The sequence below is a fragment of the Sylvia atricapilla genome, chromosome 10 (genome assembly GCF_009819655.1).
Source record: "Sylvia atricapilla isolate bSylAtr1 chromosome 10, bSylAtr1.pri, whole genome shotgun sequence".
NCBI lineage: Eukaryota > Metazoa > Chordata > Aves > Passeriformes > Sylviidae > Sylvia > Sylvia atricapilla.
The window spans coordinates 14,038,953-14,054,404 of NC_089149.1; the positions used below are offsets into that span (position 1 = coordinate 14,038,953).

At 49.3% G+C, this 15,452-nt stretch overlaps 1 protein-coding gene across 6 annotated transcripts in view; it reads right to left on the minus strand.

Annotated features, from left to right (window-relative positions):
- Window positions 1-15,064, minus strand: part of ST6GAL1 (ST6 beta-galactoside alpha-2,6-sialyltransferase 1) — a 42,904-nt gene extending 27,840 nt beyond the window's left edge. For 2 of the 6 annotated variants that reach the window (XM_066326019.1, XM_066326020.1), the window contains exon 1: window positions 812-1,076. The gene's annotated coding sequence lies outside the window, so the exon portion shown is untranslated. Of the gene's footprint in view, window positions 1-145; window positions 521-811; window positions 1,077-14,998 lie in introns of those variants that run through there. The other 4 variants (XM_066326014.1, XM_066326017.1, XM_066326016.1 and 1 more) reach the window with 3 other exon arrangements.
- Window positions 15,065-15,452: the final 388 nt, after the last annotated feature.

Below are 15,452 nucleotides of genomic sequence, written 5' to 3' on the forward strand. Positions count from 1 at the left end.
AGCATTTTTCCAGCAGAAGAGGAAGTAAGGAGCAACAGCTGGCACTCTTGATGCCAGCAAGTTAAATATTTAGAGAAGCAGCTACACAAAAAGGTCCTCCCAAACCTCCTTCACATGTGAAAAGAGGCACGGATCCAATACTTACATTTGCAGTTGCCTCTAAAAGAGCTTCCTAGCAAGTTAGCTTTTCCATGCACAACAGAAAAAGGGAGGTCCCAGCATCAGCCATAGTCACTGCAACAGCTCACATGATGATCATCATCCTTGAGGGCAACAGCCAAAGGATTGCAGTGCTGCAATAAGGGGCAGGATGCCAATGGGGAAGTGATAGGAGGAGTAGTGGCACTACCAACAGAAGCACTTCAGGCATGATCAGCAGAGGTCAGCTGTGTAAGTAGGCAGCTAATTACTCTAACCTAGAGCCAAAGGCAATGTCCCCAAAGGGTTTCTATAGAAAGCTTGACCAAAACAAGCCCCAATACACATCTCATATCCATTTTATGCAAGTCCGAATAAACACTGGATATCAGACTCTTATCTCTGGCACACAACCAATACATGTCAGCTTCTACAAGTGCTCCCACAAAAAGCAAAATAAGCATTTTATTTTGCTTTAAAAGAGAAATATAGGATAGTTTCTAAGGGATTATCAGGGAACCCTCCCTGTTTACTATCCTCCCAACTCTGCACGTAACACGGACAGCAGTGCCTCAATGTATTGTGGCCTTGCCACGCTGACATAAGCCCTGCTCTTGCTGCAGACAAGTGAAAAGAGGGGCAGGAAAAAAAGGGGAAGAGCCAAGGTCATCACCTTCATCTCCAGGTTCCTTTGCTGTCCACAGAGGTTCCTGTCAATCCCTTCCAGGCAGCAGCAGATTGCCAGGTAAGAGCTGTAGGAGATGCCACCACAGGAAGCACATCTGTATTCTCCATGCAATTCTTCATGTTCCCATGTCCCTCTTAACTGAGTTCTCTAGCCTAGGAAAGAAATTAGAGTGAAAATGTTAGACAGCCACATCAGACTGATCAGAAACCACTGCACAGGAGACTACAACCGCCAGCCAAGATCACACAGCAAATCAGCAGTGGCACAGAAACACCCAGAGCATATGCAGATAGTGCTGTGTCCCCGCCATGTGTCCTGGATAAGGCCAACGACCGAGCTGCTGACACCTTGAAACACTACTTGAGTAAAATACCACAAGAGCCTTGTTTTGAAGGCAAAATCTGCTAGTGAACACCTGCTGGCTGCAGAACTCACTAGAGTCTAATGCCAGGAGCCAGGGCTAGCTGGCAATGCTGACATCAGGGCAGAAGAGCTCACCCTTCGTGCTAGAGCTACGGGTCCCTAAGGAGATTTTAAGAATGCAGCCTGTACAAAAACATGTACAAAGCCCTTCAAGGATCCCTCTCCCACTGAACCATCCATAGCAAAACCAACTGCCTATTCTAACACAACAGAGCTGTCCTGCAGTCACCTGCTAACCCTTGCATGGAACACAAAAGAGCCTTTACAGAGTTTATATTTCTAACCTCTCCCCTACTTCTAAAAGAAACTCAGTGTAACTGCAGCACATGTCCTAAAATCCTCTTAAATAAGATATTAATCACAAGACTGTTTAGCAAGCAAGAGCACACAGTCCGCTTGAGGAAACATTGCCTCCCATAATTATCCTGCCCTGGGAAAGTTTCCAGTGTGTGTGTATGGCCTGGCATATGCTCCACCTCGAGTCCAGCAGCTCAGCTTCCCTCTCTCAGTAAGGAGCCCAAGCACCCACAGCTTAGTAAGAGGTCCCAATATGTCCATATCCCAAATTACTGCCAGCTTGAACCATCCAAAGGACCCTAACCCACAGCAGCACACCACAGCAGGGGAGGCAAAGCAGTGGGAAAGAGGTAAGCTTAGGCTTTATACGTCTTGTGTGATGAAGAAAAGGAGGAAGATGGGGGAAAAGAGAGGTAAAAAGCAAGACAGGAGGAAGATATTCAAAAGAGGGGCGCTGCCCATGCAAAGAGACATTGGCACACAATGCCCTGCCTCAAGCACTGAGACCCCAGCAGTATAGGCTGCTAAAGTTTCCTGCCAGGTAAGAGAGCGTGAAGCTAGAATGGTACTTGAGGGCTTGGTCAAAAGGGAAAACCAGGAAGGAAAAATATCATTCTTGGTGCCTGCCAGCCTGCAGCAGTACCTCAGCATGGCTGCATCTTTGGATAAGCATCTCACTGAGCAAGAGGTCAGCCATCAGAGCAAGTGAGGAAATTTGCACAGGCAGAGCCCCAGGACAGCTGTAAGGCCGTTCAGAAAGGCTACGTGAGTAATGGTGAGCAAGAGCCCCAGCACTTTCACATGCCAGGTTAGGAAGTCCCAGCCTGCAAGCTCAGCAGGATCCCCTTGCTGCAGGCTGTGTTGTCACCAGCCTTTGTGGCCTGCAGAAAGGGTGCATTTAAGTGAGAAAAATGATGCAAACAGAAGATAAATGGGATGCAGAGAAGCACAGACAATTGAACAAGGCCAGCACACTGGTCATCAAGCCAGGCAGCACTTCTTCAGGGGCAGCAGTTTTACAATCCCTGCCAGCTACCTGCTCCCTGCTGAAGTCTGCCTTTATACATGCCTGGAAAGTGAGCCCAGAGATGCGACCAGAGGCAATGGAGGGCCTGGGCATCCACAGAGCTGTAAGAAGCAGCACAGCAGCCAGGCTGGGGCCATGGGAGCTTCCCAGCCATCCACCCACTCCTTCCTGCTAACAGGGCAAAATGCTCAAAAATATTGACCAGCATCTCTGGGAGGCAAAAGGATCAAGGGGACACGTGCCCCTCAGCAAAGCAGGACAGCAAGAGTGCCTGCTCAGGAGCACCTCTGACAGCCCAGCACCTTCCAGATGTGCTCAGCACCCAGCACCTTCCAGATGTGCACACAGCATACGCTGGGTGCTGAGACCACCAGCTGCAGGGTGGGCAGTGTCTCCTGGCAGAGCTCAAATTCTCAGCACTTGCCCTGAAAGCTGTGAGCATGAGAGTGAGCAGGCCTCCCTTCCTGCAAACCACTGTATGAGGAATTCATCCACATAACATTTCTAAATAGCAAGTTTCCCCATCAAGAATACAAGCAGATAATTACTAAAAGAGACAATAGCTTCAAAGAAAACAAGGTTATGTAGGGGCCAAAAGTCACCCTCTAATTCTCAACAACATGAAAGTTTCCATTAATTTATCATTAATTCTTCTTCCCTCCTAAGAGGATCTATATGGAAAGATCCTGGAGAGTGCTGTAAATTAAGTACCAGTCCAGGTGAGTTTGTCTGCCTGAAAGGATTTAATACACTCTAGTAACATCCAGGCTTCAGAGTGACAGGTCTGTGCACTAACAGCCAGTGATCACCAGACTGTGGGACCAGGAGGAGGAGGAGGCAACAGCCTCTTCTGCCACTCAGCATCCCTCCCATTGGCAGCCAATGGAGACTTATGACTTATCTTTTTTCTGTGAGTGCGGAATTATTTCTCCTTCCCACCTTACCAGCTACAGCTTAACCAACGGCTTGATGGATGCTTTGGCAGAGGAAAACATCCTGCTGTCTGTTGCCGTGTAAAAGAAATGGTATTCGCTCATTGCTTAATTGTTAATGCTGATTCATCCCAAAGTTAGAAATCCTGCCACCACAATTCGTCCAGAATGCAATAAGCAAAGCCCTGCCTGTCAAGTTAATCACAGTTAAATGGAAAATCATTGAAGCCTCTACAGAGCAGAGCACCAGCCAGGAATGCCCCAAAGCCCCACAGCACAGAGCTCAGACAGGCCAGCATGGCTGGGAGGGCACAGACACTGGCTGGGGGGCAGGGACACAAACAATGGCAGGGACAGCAGTACTCTCTGGTCACATCAGCCAGATGGGAGGATGTGAGGAATAAGGAAGCCAGGATGGAGCAGGTCTACCAGCCACAGGCAAGTGAGATGTGAAACCTAGACAACATCGCAGACAAGAAGTGGAATGGGACACTGAAGAGCTTCAGACCAGGACTGGTCCATGAAGACCACTAGGGCAAGGACTGGAAGGGAGGCTGGGAACAAGCCTGAAGAGAAGCAATGACTGGAGCAAATACCTGCTCTCGGGTCACTGGCAGAGCCCATGGTTCCCCTGTCGCTGGTGTCAACCAGCCAACAAGCTGTCTGCACAGCCTGTCCTTCCCACCGGGGCTCCACAGGGAGGACAATGCTTCATTAGCACTGCCTGGTGATGATTCAAGCAGGGTGAGCCTGTGTGGTGGGCAGCCCAGCCACTCCTCTACCCATGAAACACACACACAAAAGACCTAATCCTGCCCCTCATTTTGCCACAGTGTAGTCCTTTCACACAGCAGAAGCGCCCACTGAATGACAGCGCTGAAATAATGTTCTACCTGGGTGGGTTTCTTTCCAGCTGATTTGGTTTTTTTAAGGTGTAGTAAATAAGGCACAAAAACCAGATGAAGTCTCGGGAGAGACAAACCAAAGTTGACAAAAAAGTGATTCCTCCCTTGCTTCTTTTCTAGCTGCTATGAAATCAAACAACCCTTAAAGTAAAACTTCTCACATCCCTCGTTGCCTGACCCTTTCAGAAGGACAGTCCCATGATCAGGTCTGCACATGGGCTGAGCTCTCAGCCACAGAACTCCATTTCATGGACATCAGAAATGAAGAAGACAGAATTCCTGGCAGCTTCCCAGAAGAGCACCCAGAATTGGCTGAGTACCCTGTGCGTGTCTCAGCTCCCCATTTACAGAGCTGCTTTGCCACAAACACACCATGAACTGCAGCTGCTCAGACATTTACGAGCAGCACCACAGAGGAGCCTATTGGACAACTTGTGTTTCTGTCCTTGGGGCAGGGCTTAAGTACACAAGTAGAGCACAACCTCAGAGCTGCAAAAAAGGAAAACGAAAACCCCACCAAACAAACACAAATACAGATCAATTATGCACAATGAGCAAGGCAGTATCAAGAAAAGCAGCAACTGTGCAACCACACAATCAGAACATGCAGCACACACACAGAGTTCAGATTTGGGCTGCAGAACTTAAAAGGTATCCTGCCTTCTGAGAGCCTGGCTTTGAACACCTTATGTATTTCCAGAGCAAATACAGAATTCCTTCCACTTTTATTAAAAACCTATTCTCTCTTACTAAAGCAAATTCTAGGACAAGTCAAGGGCTACTGCAGACCACTGGCAATTAATTCTGTAAGCTGGCAGCTTGTGCTTAAACAGAAGAATGATCATTCTCAGAGGAACTGGCTCTGTGCAAACACCATAACTTCAGCAGCACCAGAGAAGAGCAAGAAACCTCAACCCATCCCTTCTGCAGTAGAGAGGCTTGGGAACCAAGAACACAGAGAGCAGCAAAGGCACTCGAGCAGTGCCTCAGTCAGGGATCTGAGATGGATGTGATCACTGCTGCCAGACCTCAACCTGTGCTACCCAAAACGGGGGAAGGAACTGAAAATCCACTTACTGAGTGCTAGGCCAGCCACAGGCCTGGGGAAACAGAGACCAAATTATCAGGACACTATCAGAATACCCTAAAGAGGGAACCCCCTGCTATTGGGCTTCCTTCCCAGGAACAGAGAAATTCACCTGTTGCAAGGCAAGCAGAAGCAGGACTTTGTCTCCCACACATCTCCAGGATAAGATGCAGCAGCAGGGGCACAGCCAATCCCCAGAGCCACAGCTCAAGCAGGAGCTCTGCCGTGGCCATGGAGAAAGATGACCTGTGCCAGTTATGGCTGGTCCTCTCGCCCAGCCACAGCCTCATCCAGGCAATACCCCACCTGGATCCTTTTAATACAACTACCAACTTTCTCACTGTTTTCCCCAGGTACTGCAAAGACCATTTCAAGACCATCCATTTCAAACCCATCTTGCTCAAGATGAACTGAACTTCCTTGATCCTCCTCCCCAAACCAGATATAAAGAATCTCTCTCTCCAGTGAGCAACACCAAATTAGCTTCTCCACAGGCCTTTTTTAAGGGGGTAGTTTTTGCAGCTCATCTACTCTGAACCATTACACCTACTTTTTGACAAAAACACACAGCTAATAGTCTCCTGGTAACTGGCTATAAAAAATTCATTAGAACTACTGATAACACCAACAGCTAAATTCAGTTTTGTGAAAAATAATAAGTGCAACTACAGAGAAAAAAGGCAGAATGTATTTGGACATTTGGAGAGTGGGTAGGGGTTTTCACAGTGGTATTTTTGGTTTTGGATTTTTTTCCCAAGAGTTTGTTTTTATGAAACCTAAGAAAGAAAGCCAAGAATGTGGGAGGGCTAGAAGATGCTCAAGGACCAGAGAGATCGAAAGCTGTCTAGGAGATGGCTGCTTAGGAATCTGGCAGGAGCTGAAAGGGGCTACAAGAAGCAGTACTGGAAGGATAAGAAGGTTTCTTGGAGCGTATGGCTAGCTAGGTATTTGCCAAAGGAAATGCTCTAAAGCAACTTCAAGACTGTAAGACACAACAGTAAAACATGCCTGTGGGGCAATTTCAGATGAGGAGAAGCAGGGTATGATCACCTTCTCACCCAGCCTGAGTTTTTCACTTGAGAAAAAGTGATGGAAAAAAGCAAGCCACAAACACAGCCTGTGGTTACTGAAACCCTGGCAGGTGAGTTTAAAGCAGCCATGGTAGCCCACGCTCTCCAAAAGTCATCACCACCATCGCGAAGTCTCCAGCACCAGCTGGCCAAGAACAGCACAAGCACTTGGGAATGTGGGGGGCTGGTAACTAGCTCACAGCTGCTCCCCCCAGTACTGGGAGCCCCGAGTAACGTTAACCACACCCCACGTTTGTTTTCCTCCAGATTAGGGAGTTACAGCAACCAGGGGAAATCCACAGATTGGGCAGACGGTGGGACGGAAAAGCAGAGATCTGACAGCAGCGACTGGGCTCTCTGAGCTCTCTGATGGGCTCCCGGCCGAGGTGACACACGGGCAGGCTGAGGCTGTGCAGGGCTGAGCCAGGACAAGTGGCAGTGACCCCCACACTGAGGAGGGGTGTTCCTGCCCTTGGTTCCCACCCCACGTGGGGCACGACACGACCTTCACGCCTGAGAACCCTCACAGATGTGGAGCACTGACAAGAAAGCACCTGAAACATCACCTGCAGGGGTTGACTGGCTGTCCTCACCCAGTGTAAAATCTCAACTCAGAGGTTGCAAAGGAAGAGTGGGGGGGGGAAGGCATCTCTGCAATACCTCTAATAAGTGAGGCTTCCAGAGTTTTGTCTGCGTGAAGACAGATGGGGAGAAATCAAGGCAAATTAATGCCAGAAATTAATTTGAAAAGTATGAGTTAATAAGCATTACTGACCTTGGTACACTCCCACATCTGTAGTCACGGTAAGCTTAAATTTCCTTCATTTCCATTCACTTCCAGCATGAACTTATCTAATTTTAATTAAGAGGGTCCAGGCTGAAACTGAACACCATTTCTGACATCAAATTTTCTAACCATTCCTTAATTAACCTTTCTGAATTTTCCTCCTTAGATTGCAAGCATATGATTATCTGCCTAATTAAGCAATTCATCCATGAATAGCTAATAAATAATTAGCCAACTGCACGCCCCTAATAACTAGGCAAACTTCTTAACCTTAGAACAACATGTAGCTCATCTGAAAGAGATGGGTGCTTCGCAAAGTGATTTACAAAGTGATAAGAAGATTCCAAAAATTGAGAGTGGAAAGGGAGAGGGGAGCTATATCACACTTGAAAATTAATTAGACTGTTACCCCAGGTGCAGACTTTAAGGAGTCCATCTCCATTTTTAAAAACGCGCTTCTAACCATATATAAAATTGCTGAGCCACATCCGCAGAACCTAAAATAATTGCCACTCCACACCCACACTATGTTACAAAAGAATAAAACAGAAGACACAAGTAACAAGTGCTCTGAAAATCGGCAGATAAATCTACACAAAATTGCCTTGCATCCACCCAGTTCCCCCCGCTTTCTGCTCTGTTCAGACCCCTCTGGTAAAGCAGGCAGCCTGGCAGTGCTCCAGGTTCACAGCACATGGAACCACTGCCCAACACCAAGGCTCCAGCACCTTTTCATACTATTTAATCCACAGGTAGCTGCTCAGTCTGCAGGATCCAAGACAGCTGTTCTTTAAACTAATATTTAATTAAATTTGAGGAACCTAAAAATGCCAGTGATCCCTCTCTTTAGCCCATTAGCACAGTCTGACTGACCCATCACACAAGGCATTCCAGCCATTGCTCTTCCTTCCTCTCTGGCTGGGGACTCCCATATCTTTAAAAATACCCTTTCATGTCACAGGCACAAGCAACACTTTTTTCTACCAATTCCATTTTTGCCTTTGGGAATCCCCCTGCCTCCAGTACTAAAACACATCCTTGGGACTATTTCAGCTCTGTTCCCAGTTCCCTCACCCTGAATGCCATCCCTGTCCAACTGAAACCTGCCCCTGCAGCATTCACTGGAGGCAAGTGATAACACATCCCTTACTGGGAGGAGGTTTCCCTCCACCGTGGGTTCTGTTCAAAAGGTGCATGGCAGCTCCCTAGGCAGCTACAGACTTCATAAAATAAATGTTACCAAGCTCTGGAAGGAATTTGTTAAGATGGAACCAGTCACTCTTCGATGATCTTCCCAAGAAAGCAACACTCTCATGGGCATAAGCATTTGTGAAAAGTGGATTTCAAGATTGCAAGAACAGCTGTTAATAAGAAACAAGCTTCATGTTCACAGACACCATCATCTGGATGAAAGCAAAATCCATCCAGCACCTTCCAGACTCTCACAAAATATATGAAATATTCATCAGACTTGCCTGTGAAATACCAGCCCAGAGGAGCCAGAACACAACTTTTCCATCTTTGCTACATTTCTGCTAATGAACCTCACAAAGTGCCCAACTCCCTGACAATTATTTACACTGAAGCTCTGCTGGAGAAGTTACAAATATAAATTGATATAAAAATTTAAGCAACCCAAAAATATAAAACATCATAGAATCATCGTAGAATGTTTTGGCTTGGAAGAGACCTTAAAGATCATCTTGTCCCAAGCCCCTGCCATGGGCAGGGACACCTTCCACTGTCCCAGGCTGCTCCAAGCCTGGCCTGGGACACTCCCCGGGGCAGCCACAGCTTCCCTGGGCAATCTGTTCCAAGGTCTCACCACCCTTGCAGGAAAAGTTTTCCTAATACCTAATCTAAACTTAATCTCTGTCAGTGTGAAGCCATTTCTCCTTGTCCTGTCCCTCCAGGCTCTTGTACAAAGTCTCCCTCCACCTTTCCTGTGGCGTCCCTTCAGGCACTGGAAGGCCACAAGGAGGTCACCCTGACACCTTCTCTTCTCCAGGCTGAACAGCCCCAATCCTCTCAGCCTTTCCTCACAGGAGAGGTGCTTCATCCCTCTAATAATCCTGGTGGCCTCTTCTGGACTTGCTCCAAGAGGCCAATATTCATCCTGTGCTGGGGGCCCCAGACCAGGTGAGTGCAGCCCTTCATGTGGGGTCTCATGAGACCAACAGGGAGATTTTAGCCCAACAATTGCAATACTGCACATCTAAATTTCTACTTTCTTTAAGACCCCTTGCAAGCACAAAGAATGGCAGGACCACAGACAGTCATATGTATAACCAACAATTAACACAGGGATCATCCATCCCTGGATCTAAGTGAAATCTTGAATTTAGGAAGGACTAAACTGTGAGAGAAGGAGATTGAAAATCTGAGTGTGTTCCTTTGTTAACTAAGTTGGTTTAATATTTATTTATTTGGTTTTGGGTTTTTTTAAGTCTTGCTAGGTAATGCGGCTCACAGCATGAAGACATCTTCTCCGACAAGTTTATTATTAATTTATTAATTTAAGATATAAACTAATTGCTTTTGGGATGCTCTGTGCCTTCAGAAGAGAACAGCTCAGGCAACAGAGCTCTACTTGCAGCCTTTCCTAAGAATTCTGTCTTACAAACAAATTTGGAACAAAGAAGTTGTTACTCTGATGTTGTACGTTAAATGTTATTTCAAGGTAAAAGCAAGTCCTTGAGACTGGCGGCAGGAAACCAGGACCACAGATGTCTTAGTCCCCAGGAGATCCATTTTAGAAAGCTATCATTGCTGCACAACTGCTGTGGCATTTTCTATTGTCTTCCATCCCAGTGAGGGTCATCACGCTCTCCCCACACACTTGGGACTCTGCTGGCACACACAGGGTATTTGCAGAGAATCCAGTGAACACAGTCAGCTTGATTGGAACTCCTCTGATTTCCTAATCAGCAAATGCTGTACTACAAAGACACAAAGGGCAAGCTGCAATGCATATTAAGAAATTAATCATTGCTGTTGACTTTTATTTCTGCAAAATTTTACAGCCGAAAATCCAAACTGCTGCAGCCACTGTAAGCAGAATGGATGCAATATTTAAGAAGGGAGCATTGGTTTGTTTCCCGTTTCCACCAGCCCCAGGAGCCCCAGGCACAAGCTGGGCTCTGTGACAGACATGCCCACCAGTGCCCAGGGATCAGTGTGGGAGGTACAGACAGACAGACTGGCATCCTGGGCTGGGTGCATTCGGGTTCTCCACTTCCCCAGCAGCACTGAGGTACCAGGGCAGCTTTGCTCAGCTCATTTTCAGTAGCTGCCAGTTCCCAGAGCTAGCGCACATCAGGAGCACAGAGAAACGTTAGCACAGTCTGGCACGGAGCTCCCTTCTGCCTGCACAGACAAACCCTTCCCAGGCAAAGGAGTCTGGGCCACAGCAGATGAGGTAGAAAAGCAGAGGTCTCACTGCACTTCAGCATCCTCTTGTTAGAAGGGGAGGTATTACGTGAAATACTCACAAACAGATCTTTTAGCTATTTATAGAAAAAGAAACTGCAAGATGCTGTGCTGCAGCTTCCTACACCAACCTCTGTTTGAGAAGGGATGTTGTGGGAACTTGTGAACAACACACCACAAGCAAACACTGAAGACCATGGGATCACCTGGTGCCAGAGCTCTTAATTTCAGAGACATCCCAAGCCAAGCACTCCAGGCAGCTTCCAAATGCTGCAGAGAGACCAGCAAACCCAAAGCTAGGCAAAGGCGCCGCTTGGAACCTGCTGAGACCAAAAACTACAGGGCAGACCTCCTCTGTTCTGGTTCACAGGAGAGCTCCCAGACACCCACAGAACCAAATTATGCTCCATACCCAAGATCTGCATGTGAACATACTGCTGTACACACACTCCACCTGGAAGGACCCTTACCAGGGCCCATGCTGCTGGTACGTGCTGGGAAGCACATGCACACCAGTACATGCATTTCTCATTGCTTCCCATCCTTCAAACCAAACAGAATCTACCCTGCAGAGCTGGAATCATAATGACAGGTAGAAATGGGTTTGAGTGCTGCCTTAAATCAGCCAAGTCACTGCTTTGCAGACAGGATTCCAGACTCTCCTTTTTATCATTGTTCACCTCGTCGCTCTGGGAATCAGCAGGAAAACTCATCTGCAAGTGAACGAGCAGATGTACATTCACATTCAGTGCCATCAGTGACCCACGGGGGGGATTTTACAGAAGCTTTGGGTTCACAGCTCACCAAGGGCTGAGCTGCAGCATACATTCAGAAAGTCAATAAACTTCCATTTTTATCTACGTGCAAGTGGCTCAAACATGTAAGTTTTTCCAAGGTTTTTAATCACACAAGTGATTAGAGGATCTGATAACAACAATCCCTGCTGGCTCGACATCTAAGAGCACTTTATACAGAAAACATCTCATTTCATCTTCTAGTTTTTCATCAGCACAATTACAATTAAAAGAACATTCAAAGGAACCACTTGTATTTCACACTTCACTGACAAGCTATCCAGTCAAGCAGCACAGTCCTCAAGCACATCTGAGGCCACCAGGAATGTTTTTCAAACACAAATATGTCCAGCCGCTGGGCCACCTTACACTTGGAGGCAAAGCCTGTCCTTGGTGAAACAGTCACAGTGAAAACTGTAATATGTAGGTCAGCGTTCTAAGAAGGGCTGTGGCTAAGACAAAGTATCAGACTGATTCATAATGCTCCCTGATTGCTAATCCTGTGCAGAATTGTGATTTACATCACTCTTCCAAAATCTGAAGGCTATGAAAAAGGTCTGGATACTTTGTAAAAGATCATCAAAACAATTCTGTCAGACCTTTTACAGTCATCTTTATGAATGTTGAGTAGAGAACAGGAAAATGCCACTGAACCTCCCCTGTGGAAAGGGACGAGGACCACGACTGCTGCATCATTTCTGCCCTTCCAAAAACTGCCAGTGCAACAGAGAAAGGGTGTGAGGAGAAGCACTGGGGGTCAAAGAACTTGAGTTCAATCATCTCCTCCACATCAGTAAGCCTGAGAGCAAAGGGCAACATAACCTGATCCATTACCATCCCCTGGTTCCTCCAGCCCAGAGCAGGACAGGAGCTGGGTGAGGCTGCTGCCCAGGTGCTGTGGTTGAGGTTTCTGTGCGGCTGTTGGGGACACACTCCTGGGCACAAGGCTGCCCTTCAGCACCCGCCTGTCCTCCGACAGAGTCCCAGGGACATAAACCTCTGAATGCACAGTGATCTGCTCCTGCAGCAGCTTCCCTTGCACTGCTGTCTCAAGGACAGTTCAGATACAGAACATTACTGGCTGCACCTGCTCTGCCCTTCGTTAGGCCATCCCTGCCCACCTCACACTGGCACCTCTAATTCTTCTCATGTATTCCCAGCTCCTGCAGGAGATGACTCTACCAGCAGCTACTGCAAAACAAAGTTTAAGTACTCACCTATTTTGTCCCTACAAAACTAGGTCTCTGCAAGCAATGATACATCTGCATTCCCACTCTGGTTTTAACCAAGTTACAGAGCACATAAACAGCAGCCACCAGAGTGGGTAGCCTGCTCAAAGCCACATCAAAAAGTATTTTTGTGTCCAGGAATTAAGTAAATATGATCAGATACTCCTCTCTTCTGAAACCTAACCTTACATTTGCTGCCAGCAGGAGACACATACACTCAGCTACATTGATAATGTGGCGGGTCACTAATGTGCCCATCTCTATTTTCAGGCCACACGCCACTTCTGCCAGAGGCACACATTTCGGCAGAGGACCCCCACAATGCTCGTAATAAACATAGCTCCTTCCACTGTATTCAGCTTACCCAAGAGAAGCAAGCATTAAGTGAGAAGCAAAGCAGAGGACAGATTTATCTGGAGCCACGCTGCAGCCTTGCACGGTGTCCTGTCCCCAACACTGACAAACACACCTTGGTACTCCAGAGCTGCTCATCCCTACAGCACCATCACCAAATCAATCCATTTGCTGAGCCAGAAGAAAACAGATGATTTGCCTCAACTCAGCAGCTGCATCACCTTCAGAGCAGTGGTTTATGCCCAGGTGAGGTGATGAGCTGCTCAGAGCAGAGCAGACCTGGTGAAGGGCTCCTGCCCTCCGGGATGCCCACATGGACTCACTCCAACCCCCCAGGCCCTCACCCTCCCACATCAAGAACTGCAGCTAACAGGAAAAGTCTGCCTCATTAGACACTCTTGGCCTCTGTCCCAGGGGCCTTTTGGGGAAGATTTTTCCTGCTAATATTATTCCTCCTGGGGAAGGTTTAGCATCACTCATACCTATATGAGCTCCTCAGGCATTTGGAGCTCCACCTAAACCTTCCCTGACACAGTGACCCAAGGCACAGTGATGAAACCCACGGGATGAGCATTTGTATTCTGTCCTCGATGCCAGGAGTTGAGGAGAACTTTCCAAGATGCACAGCCAAGGTCAGTACAATACTCAGTTTTTGCAGCCAAAGTGGAGGACAGAAAACTGTCCCTTTCCCCCTCAGTAACACACCTTATGTACACTTACCCCATTCTGCTGGGGTGTCCTTCCACCAACTCCCCTCTGAGAGCAGGAGAATGATGCAGCCTTGCAGCACAAGCACCCCCATCTATTTAAAGTTATCCTAGCTCAGAAAAAGTATTCCAGGTTAGCTACCAGTCTTTAGGCAAGTGTAGTCCTGTGAGTGTGCCACTGAAGGAAGAGTCACGCAGAGAGAGTTAGACTCATTCCTCACACATTAATAGGCAGCTCTGGTTTCTCACTCCCTCACAGCCAAGAAAATCTCCTGCTATGTCCAGCTGCTCTGCCATGGCACCTTTCCCCTTGCAGATATTTCTGTTTTGACACTGTCAGTGATTAGATCCAGTTGCAGCAAGCAGATAGGAAAACAGCACAAAGCAGCAGCAGTTCCCACTCCTTCACCCTCTGCTCCCCGTCCACTGCCGTGATTTACCGGGGACTCATAAATGCGGGAAGAGAGATTTGCCCTGAAAGGCTAGTACACGGCAGCACGGAAACCACGCTACACATTATTTATTCTCTCTGCAGCCTGACCTGCTGTGCGCTAGTAGAGACGAATGCAGTTACTTCTACTCGCAGAGTAAATCCCCTGCTAGGAGTGGCGGGTCCCCGCGGGCCGAGCCGGGCCGGCAGGGATGTGTCAGGTCCCGGGGAGCACAGAGCGGAGGCAGGCAGCGGCCGGGGGCTGCCTCACCGCCGCCCATCCCCGCTCCTGCGGCGGGCTGCCGCGCTGCCAGACCCCGGCCACAGCTCAGGAGCAGCGGGGCAGGCGGCCCGGGCAGCCGCCGCCATGCACATCTGCCGCTCTTAGCCATTGATACTGATGAGGTTAGACACAGAAACAATTAGAATCACCAAAAGTTACGCCGCAGCGGAGCCGGCGCTCGCCCGCCCCGCGGTGCCCGGCGGAGCCCGCTGACAGCCGGGGCCGGCCCTCGCCGGAGCGGAGAGCCCTGAGGGCTGCGGGGCACGGCCCGGCCCCTCCGTCCGCCCGGAGCACCTGCGACCCCCGCGGCCCCCGGTCCGCGCCCGCCGCCGCCCCTCGCTGGCTCCTTCACGGCCGGCCCACAGATCCCCTCAGATCCCCTCAGCCCGTCCCTCGGCACCGACCCTCGGTGACTCACCGCCGGCCCGGCCCCGCCGACCCCCGGCCGGCCCCTCACTCACAGCCGCCGCCCGCCTTTGTTGCCGCCGCGGCCGAGGCATTTAAGGCGCTGAGGCGAGGGGAGGCGGGGGCCGCCGCTCGGGGGAGGCGCCGCCGCCAGCCCGGCCGCCTCGGCGGGCATGGGGCATCCTCCTCACCCTCCTCACCCTCCTCACCCTCCGCCCCTCACGGCACAGCTGCGAGGAGCAGCAGCCGCTGCCCGGGAGCACAGCGAGCACGGCACAGCCCGGGTGCTCCCTGGGCCCGGCGAGTGACAGCGGGAGAGGGCTGGCTGGGTGCCGCACACGGCCGGGACACTGCCCCGCGCCCTGCGGCAGCCCCGGCGCCGCTCCCTGCCCGCCTGCCTCGGGGAGCTCCCTGTGGAAAGGCACAAAAAACCACGGTACCCCGCTACGGACACGGGCAGAGCCCCG